This window comes from Pteronotus mesoamericanus, unplaced genomic scaffold (assembly GCF_021234165.1).
Source record: "Pteronotus mesoamericanus isolate MK-2021 breed Mesoamerican mustached bat unplaced genomic scaffold, CSHL_Meso_final contig_173, whole genome shotgun sequence".
NCBI classification, from domain to species: Eukaryota; Metazoa; Chordata; class Mammalia; order Chiroptera; family Mormoopidae; genus Pteronotus; species Pteronotus mesoamericanus.
This window is the reverse complement of record NW_026555072.1, coordinates 4,017,353-4,026,318: the sequence shown is the minus strand read 5'-3', so window position 1 is coordinate 4,026,318 and position 8,966 is coordinate 4,017,353. Positions and strand designations below refer to the sequence as shown.

Genomic DNA, 8,966 nt, shown 5'->3' with positions numbered 1-8,966 from the left:
AAAAAATTGCTGCGTGGGATATCTGAGAGTTTCCTGCCGATGTTCTCCTCTAGAACTTTGATGGTGTTGCGACTTATATTTCAGTCTTTTATCCATCTTGAGTTCATTTTTGTGTATGGTGTCAGCTGATGATCCAATTTCAATTTTTGCATGTAGCCGTCCAGCTCTCCCAACACCATTTGTTGAAGAGGCTATTATTGCTCCATTTTATGCTTCTGCCTCCTTTGTCAAATATTAGATGTCCATAGAGACCTGGGCTTATTTCTGGGCTTTCTATTCTGTTCCACTGGTCTATGGGTCTGTTCTTGTGCCAGTACCAGATTGTTTTGAGTATGGTGGCTTTGTAGTAGAGTTGGATGTCCGGTATTGTGATCCCTCCTACTTTGTGTTACTTTCTCAAAATTGCTGAGGCTATTCAGGGTCGTTTATGGTTCCATATAAATTTTTGACATGTCTGTTCTATTTCTGTGAAATACGTCATTGGTATCTTAATAGGGATTGCGTTGAATCTATAAATTGCTTTGGGTAGTATGGACATTTTGATGATATTAATTCTTCCAATCCATGAGCACGGTATAGGCTTCCATTGATTTCTGTCTTCCTTAATTTCTTTTTTCAATGTTGTATAGTTTTCTGCATACAGGTCTTTTACGTCTTTGGTTAAATTTATGCCTAGGTACTTTATTTTTCTTCTTGCTATATCGAATGGTATTTTTTCTCTGATTTCTTCTTCTTCTATTGCATTGCTGGTGTACAAAAATGCCTTTGATTTCTGAATGTTGACTTTGTATCCTGCTGTTTTGCCAAATTCACTTATAAGGTTAAGGAGTTTTTTGGTAGAGTCTACAGGGTTCTCTATGTACACTATCATGTCATCTGCAAACAATGATAGCTTTATTTCCTCCTTTCCTATTTGGATGCCTTTTATCTCTTTCTCTTGTCTGACCGCTGTGGCTAGGACTTCCAATACGATGTTGAAAAGAAGCGGTGAGAAAGGACATCCTTGTCGTGTTCCCGATCTTAGTGGGAAAGCTTTCAGTTTTTCCCCATTGAGTATGATATTGGCTGTAGGTTTTTCATATATGGCCTTTATGACGTTGAGGAATGCCCCATTTATTCCCATTTTGCTGAGTGTTTTGATCATAAATGGGTGCTGTACCTTGTCAAATGCTTTTTCTGCATCTATCGAGATGATCATGTGGTTTTTGTCTTTTTTTTTATTTATGTGATGTATCATGTTTAGTGACTTGCGTATATTGAACCATCCCTGCATCCCTGCGATGAATCCCACTTGATTGTGGCGGATAATCCTTTGAATGTATTGCTGGATGCAGTTTGCCAATATTTTGTTGAGGATTTTAGCATCTATGTTCATCAGCGAAATTGGCCTGTAGTTTTCTTTCTTTGTAGGGTCTTTATCTGGTTTTGGGATCACGGTGATGCTGGCTCATAGAAAGAGTCTGGGAGTCTTCCCTCTTCTTGGATTTTTTGGAAGAGTCTGAGAAGGTCAGGGGTTAGCTCTTCCTTAAATGTTTTGTAAAATTCTCCTGGGAAACCGTCTGGCCCTGGGCTTTTGAGTGCTGGGAGTTTCTTGATGACTGCTTCAATTTCCCCAGCTGTTATCGGTCTGTTCAAGCTTTCTGTTTCTTCCTCCTTCAGTGTTGGAAGATTATACTTTTCTAAAAATTTGTCCATTTCATCAAGATTTTCAAATTTCTTGGCATATAATTGTCTCTAGTAGTTTCTGATGATCCTTTGTATTTCTGTGGTATTAGTTGTTATATCTCCTCTTTCATTGCTGATATTACTAATATGGGTCCTCTCCCTTTTATTCTTGATGAGTCTGCTTAAAGGCTTGTCAATTTTATTTATCTTTTGAAAGAACCAGCTTCTGGATTGGTTGATCCTCTGAATTGTTCTTTTTGTCTCTATGTCATTCAGTTCTGCTCTAATCTTGACTATTTCCTTCCTTCGACTTGCTCTGGGATTTATTTGTTGTTGTTTCTCCAGTTCTTCAAGTTGTAGTGTTAGGTCTTTTATTCGAAATGTTTCTATCTTTTTTAGGTAAGCCTGTATTGCTATGAACTTCCCTCTCAGGACCGCCTTTGATGTGTCCCATAGGTTTTGGACTGTTGTCTGTTCATTTTCATTTGTTTCCAGAAATTTTTTGATATCTTCTCTTATCTCATTATTGACCCATTCATTGTTTAATAGTGTACTGTTCAGTTTCCATGAGTTGGCAAGTTGTTGAAGTTTCTCTTTGAGGTTGATTTCGAGTTTCAAGGTCTTGTGGTCCGAGAAAAAGTTTGGTATTATTTCAATTTTCCTGAATTTGCTGAGGCTTGCTTTGTGTCCTATCATGTGGTCTATCTTTGAAAAACTGCCATGAGCATTTGAAAAGAATGTGTATTTTGCTTCTTTGGGATGTAAGGTTCTATATATGTCCATTAAGTCTGTTTGATTCAGTGTGTCATTCAGCGCCACAATATGTTTAGTAATGTTTTGTTTGGAAGATCTGTCCATTTTTGACAGTGGGGTGTTGAAATCCCCTACTATCAGTGTGTTGCTGTCTATATCTTTTTTGAAGTCATCCAACAATTTCCGTATAAACTTGGGGGCTCCTATATTGGGAGCATATAAATTTACAATGTTGATGTCTTCTTGATAGATTCTTCCTTTAAGAATTATAAAGTGCCCCTCTGGGTCTCTCTTTATGGCCTTTGTTTTGAAATCTACTTTGTCTGATACAAGTATGGCAACCCCGGCCTCTTTCTCTTGCCCATTTGCTTGGAATAATTTTTTTCCATCCCTTTACTTTCAATCTGTGTAGGTCTCCTGCTCTGAGGTGGGTCGCTTGTAGGCAGCATATGTGTGGGTCATGTTTTCTTATCCATTCAGCTACCCTGTGTCTTTTGATTGGGGCATTTAGTCCATTCACATTGAGAGATATTACTGATAGAAACTTACTCATCTTTTCTCTTTGTACCTGTGTTCCACTCTCTCTCATTCTTTTCTTTCATCTGCTTAAACCAGTCCCCTTAGCATATCTTGGAGTGCTGGTTTGGTAGAGATGTATTCTTTTAGCCTTCTCTTGTCTGGGAAACTCCGTATTTCCCCTTCTATTTTAATGGAGAGCCTAGCTGGGTATGTTATTTACATAACATAAATAAAGAAAAGACAAAAACCACACGATCATCTCGATAGATGCAGAAAAAGCATTTGATAAGGTACAGCACCTATTTATGATCAAAACACTCAGCAAAATGGGAATAAATGGGGCATTCCTCAACGTCATAAAGGCCATATATGAAAAACCTACAGCCAATATCATACTCAATGGGGAAAAACTGAAAGCTTTCCCACTAAGATCGGGAACACGACAAGGATGTCCTTTCTCACCGCTTCTTTTCAACATCGTATTGGAAGTCCTAGCCACAGCGGTCAGACAAGAGAAAGAGATAAAAGGCATCCAAATAGGAAAGGAGGAAATAAAGCTATCATTGTTTGCAGATGACATGATAGTGTACATAGAGAACCCTGTAGACTCTACCAAAAAACTCCTTAACCTTATAAGTGAATTTGGCAAAACAGCAGGATACAAAGTCAACATTCAGAAATCAAAGGCATTTTTGTACACCAGCAATGCAATAGAAGAAGAAGAAATCAGAGAAAAAATACCATTCGATATAGCAAGAAGAAAAATAAAGTACCTAGGCATAAATTTAACCAAAGACGTAAAAGACCTGTATGCAGAAAACTATACAACATTGAAAAAAGAAATTAAGGAAGACAGAAATCAATGGAAGCCTATACCGTGCTCATGGATTGGAAGAATTAATATCATCAAAATGTCCATACTACCCAAAGCAATTTATAGATTCAACGCAATCCCTATTAAGATACCAATGACGTATTTCACAGAAATAGAACAGACATGTCAAAAATTTATATGGAACCATAAACGACCCTGAATAGCCTCAGCAATTTTGAGAAAGTAACACAAAGTAGGAGGGATCACAATACCGGACATCCAACTCTACTACAAAGCCACCATACTCAAAACAATCTGGTACTGGCACAAGAACAGACCCATAGACCAGTGGAACAGAATAGAAAGCCCAGAAATAAGCCCAGGTCTCTATGGACATCTAATATTTGACAAAGGAGGCAGAAGCATAAAATGGAGCAATAATAGCCTCTTCAACAAATGGTGTTGGGAGAGCTGGACGGCTACATGCAAAAATTGAAATTGGATCATCAGCTGACACCATACACAAAAATGAACTCAAGATGGATAAAAGACTGAAATATAAGTCGCAACACCATCAAAGTTCTAGAGGAGAACATCGGCAGGAAACTCTCAGATATCCCACGCAGCAATTTTTTCACTGATATGTCTCGTAAAGCAAGGGACATAAAGGAAAGAATAAACAAGTGGGACCTTATCAAAATAAGAAGCTTCTGAACGGCAAAAGAAAACATCAGCAAAATGAAAAGGGAGCCAACCCTATGGGAAAATATATTCGCTAATGATACACCAGATAGAGGTTTGATCTCCAGGATATATAAAGAACTCACTCGACTCCACCCCAAGAAGACAAACGTTCCAATCAAAAAATGGGCAAAGGACCTGGGCAGATGCTTTTCCAAGGAAGAGATACAGAGGGCCCAGAGGCATTTGAAAGGATGATCAGCATCACTAGCCATCAGAGAAATGCAGATCAAAACCACCATGAGGTACCACCTCACACCAATCAGAATGGCCATCATAAACAGATCCACAAACAACAGGTGTTGGCGAGGCTGTGGAGAAAAGGGAACCCTAGTCCACTGTTGGTGGGAATGCAGACTGGTGCAGCCACTGTGGAAGGCGGTGTGGAGTTTCCTCAAGAAGCTGAAAATGGAACTGCCTTTTGATCCAGGGATTCCCCTGCTGGGACTATACCCTAAGAACACCAAAACGCCGATACAAAAGAACCTATGCACCTCAATGTTCAGCGCAGCACAATTTACAATAGCCAAGTGTTGGAAGCAACCTCAATGCCCATCAGTAGATGATTGGATCAAAAAATTATGGTACATATAGACAATGGAATACTACACAGCAGAAAAGAAAAAAGAACTACTAAAGTTAGCGAGAGCATGGATGGAACTGGAGAGCATCATGCTAAGCGAAATAAGCCAGGGGGCGAAAGACAAATACCATATGATCTCATCTATAAGCGGAAGCTAACCAACAATACGAAGATGCAAGGAAAATATGACCAGCAACACTGAAAGGAAAAGAAATCAACAGAGACAAGAGGGAAGGACGGGGGCGGGGGGCAGGTGAAGGGAAGGGAATGGGAAAGTCAAGGAACATATAGCAAGAACTCATGGACAAAACCAAAGGGGAAGAGCTGAGGGAGGGAAGGAGGGATGGGGCAAGGGAAAGTGGTGTGAGGGGAGGGAGAGACAATTGTATTTAAAAAGTAAATAAAAAAATACACTTAAAAAGAAAAAAAAAGATTGATATGTTGAAATCATAACCCCCAAGGTTTCTTTGGAATGTGATTTGGTCTTGAGAGTGAAATCTTTATGAATGGGATTGGTGCCCTCACCAAAGTGTCAGAGAGATGCTTTGCTCTTTCTGTCATGAGAAAACATGGTTGTCTATGAACAAGGTAGTGAGCCCTCACCAGACACCAGATCTGCAGGTGTCTTGATCTTGAACTTCTCAGCCTCCAAAACTGTGATTAATAAAATTGTATATAAGCCATTCGGTCTATGACATTATGTTGTAACAGCTCAATTGAACTGAGACATAGTTCTTTTGTTATTACTCCTAAATATTTTTTGTTAATGTTATTGCAAATAGAACTCTCTCTCTCTCTCTCTCTCTCTCTCTCTCTCTTTACATTTTATAAAAACAGCATTTATCCAGATCTCTTGGTCCCTTCCCTAACCCAACAGAAGAAGGGGTACTGAGGGAGCTTTATTCATAAGGGAGGGTCCCCCATCCAAACATCAGAGCTACCCTGGCCAATCTCAGACCCCTTGTCCAGTACACAGGAGGCTGGTTTAATAGAAACCCCTCTGTGAACCAGTCCATGGCATCTTGAGCCTGTCCAGACCCCTCATCGCCATCCCAAGGGAGGGCCCTGACAGCACCACGGAATTACTGACCCATGCACAGCCTGAGTTCTAGTTGGAGGCACGGGTGGGTCTTGCCTGGGTGACTTCCAGCCTCAGAAGTTGGAGACTGGGTACCCAAAGAGGGTGTGGTCAGCCTCACCCAGGGTCAATGTCAGTGATAGGCTGGGCTTCTGTTCCAGCTCCTCCTCTTCCAAGCAGCACTGTGAGGGCTGGGTTTTGAAGAAGTCAGAGATGTAGTGAACAGTGAAGCCGGCCACCAGTGTACCCTACAGGAGGCCCACAGGACAACACTGCAGTGGTGTTTGTGGTCGAGACATGGGCGTAGCCCACAGAGAGGGCAAAGGCCACCAGGAAGAACTGCACCATGGGCTGCAGCAGCTGTGCCCACTTCCAGCAGAGTCGCGCCTGCACACATGGCACCGAGAACTGCAGTACATCCCAAAGGAGGAGTTTCCAGAATTGAAAGATAATCTGGACTCGTTGACATTGGCAGGGCTTCCTCTGCATACCTTCTCTACTTGTACATAGATGGAGCAAGTTAACACGGTTCCAGTCAGGGGCACACATTGCCCGGAAGTTGGGCTGCAGCTGGCCGATCACGTACTTGGCCAAGTCTGTCAGGGACTGGCTCACTGCAGCCCCAAACAGGAATGTGTCCAGCACCTCATAGACGGCAGCCACTTATTTGTTGAAGTCAGAATAGAAATAGAGGTGGTCCATGTACACCAAGTAGGCCTCTCCAGCTGAGACAAAGATGATAGTGGCGGTGATGGTAACCCCGGCAATGAGCTCATGAGTGATGATGTCTGGATGGTAGGGGTACTGGATGGAGTCATCACCACAGTGGAACCCTTGCTTATACTGGGCATTCAGGAGCGTCATGATGGCAAAAGGCAGAGAGGCTCCGATCCATGCCACCCCCATCCCAAGCAACATCTGCAACCCCTGACGCCGTTCCCATCGCATCCTGTCGTGTCCAGGCCAGGCTGCGGAATCACATGACTGCTGAACCAGGCCCTGCTCTTATTTTACTTTTTGTTTGTTTGTTTTCTAGGCTCATGACAGTCTTACTGGTATAAAACTATGTCGGAAACCATATGCATTTCTTATGAATTTTAGCTCATTCAAATTTAATGGTCAGAAAGTCCTATCAATACTTTTTTTTTTCCCCCTGTGCAGGCCTTTCTCACCTAGTTTATTCATTACTAGTTTAGACATGCCAAGCTTCTAATGGACAATGCTCTGAATCCCTGGAAGCCCTTACTTAATTTTTAAAATTTTTTTAAATTTATATTTTTGTTCAAATACATTTGTCTCTGCCTTCCCCCACCACTTTACCCTACCCGCCTCGGCCATCTCCCACCCTCAATCCTTTACTTCTTAATTGTTCTTTTCAAGAATATGAAAATGTAATTCATTTAATATTATATCATGTGACCTTGCTTAACATGTTTATTAGTTCTAGTAGTTTTTTGTGGGTTCCTTAAAATTTTCTATGTACAAAATTATTTCCTCTCTGAATAAAAATGGTTTTTCTTCCTATTTTCTTACCTACATGCTTTTAATATCTTTTTTCATGCATTTGCTACATCCTCCAGTATAATGTATAATAGAAGTAGGGATGTATTTAAATTTTCTTTATCTCTAAACTTCAGAAGAAAGTATTGAATATTTCACTATTTAGTCTAATGTTAGTGGTAAATTTTTCATAGATGCCCTTTCTGAGTATGAGGAAATTTTCTCTTATTCCTAGCTTGTTGTGCAGGTTAAAAAAAAATCATAATGGATGTTAGATTCTGTAAAATATTTTGTCTGTATTTCTTGAAACGATCATGATTTTGTTTTTTTTATTCTATGAAGATGGTATCTTACTTTAATTGATTTTCAGATGTTTTATCAACCTTATATTCCATAAACCTCACTTGGTCATGGTTTATAATGCTTTTAATATATTGCTTAATTCAGTTTCTTAATATTTTGTTAATAACTTTTATATCTATATTTATTAGGGACATTGTGCTATTATGCTATAGTTTTATTTTTTATGATATGATTTACTACAACATAGAATGAGTTGAAAAATATTTCTCCCTCTTCTATTTTCTGTAAGAATTTATGCAGGATTGGTATTATTTTTCCTTATATATTTAATAAAATTTACCAATGAAGCCTTTGTATCTTGGATGTTTTTGTATCTGGGAAGCCTTTGTATCTGAAAATTTATAATTAGTTAAATTTCTTTACTTTTCTTTCTAGGAACTTGTCCATTTCAATAAGTTGTCTAATTTGTTCACATAAAGTTGGTCATTGTAGTATTTTTATTTTCTATAAATCTGTAGTGAATTCCTCTCATTTCTGATTTTGTTAATTTCTACCCTTTCTGTTTTTTTTCTTGGCTTGTATAGATACTGGTTTATCATATTTTTCTCTTTTCAAAAAACCAACTTTTGCCGTGGTTGGTGTGGCTCAGTGGATTGAGCACTGGCCTGTGGACCAAGGGATTGCCAGTTGGCTCCTGCTGGAGGCCCATGCCTGGGTTGCAGGCGGGTCCCTTGTTGGGGGCCAGTGAGAGACAACCAATCAATGTGATGTTTCTCTCTCACATAGATGTTTCTCTCCCTCCTTTCCTTTCTCTCTAAAAATAAATAAATAAAATATATTTAAAAGCAACTAACTTTTGGTTTCATTGATTTTCTATATTATATTTCTGTGTTTTATTTCATCAATTTCTGCTTTTACCTTGTTATTACCTCCCATCTACTTTGGGTTTAATTTTCTTCTTGAGATTGAATCTTAGATTTTAAAATTTTTCTTCCTTTCTGATATATGGT

General features: G+C 39.5%; 1 pseudogene; it reads right to left on the bottom strand.

Annotated features, from left to right (window-relative positions):
• Positions 1-6,227: 6,227 nt before the first annotated feature.
• Positions 6,228-7,101, bottom strand: LOC129065044 (phospholipid phosphatase 2-like; annotated as a pseudogene).
• Between the last annotated feature and the right edge of the window lie 1,865 nt (positions 7,102-8,966).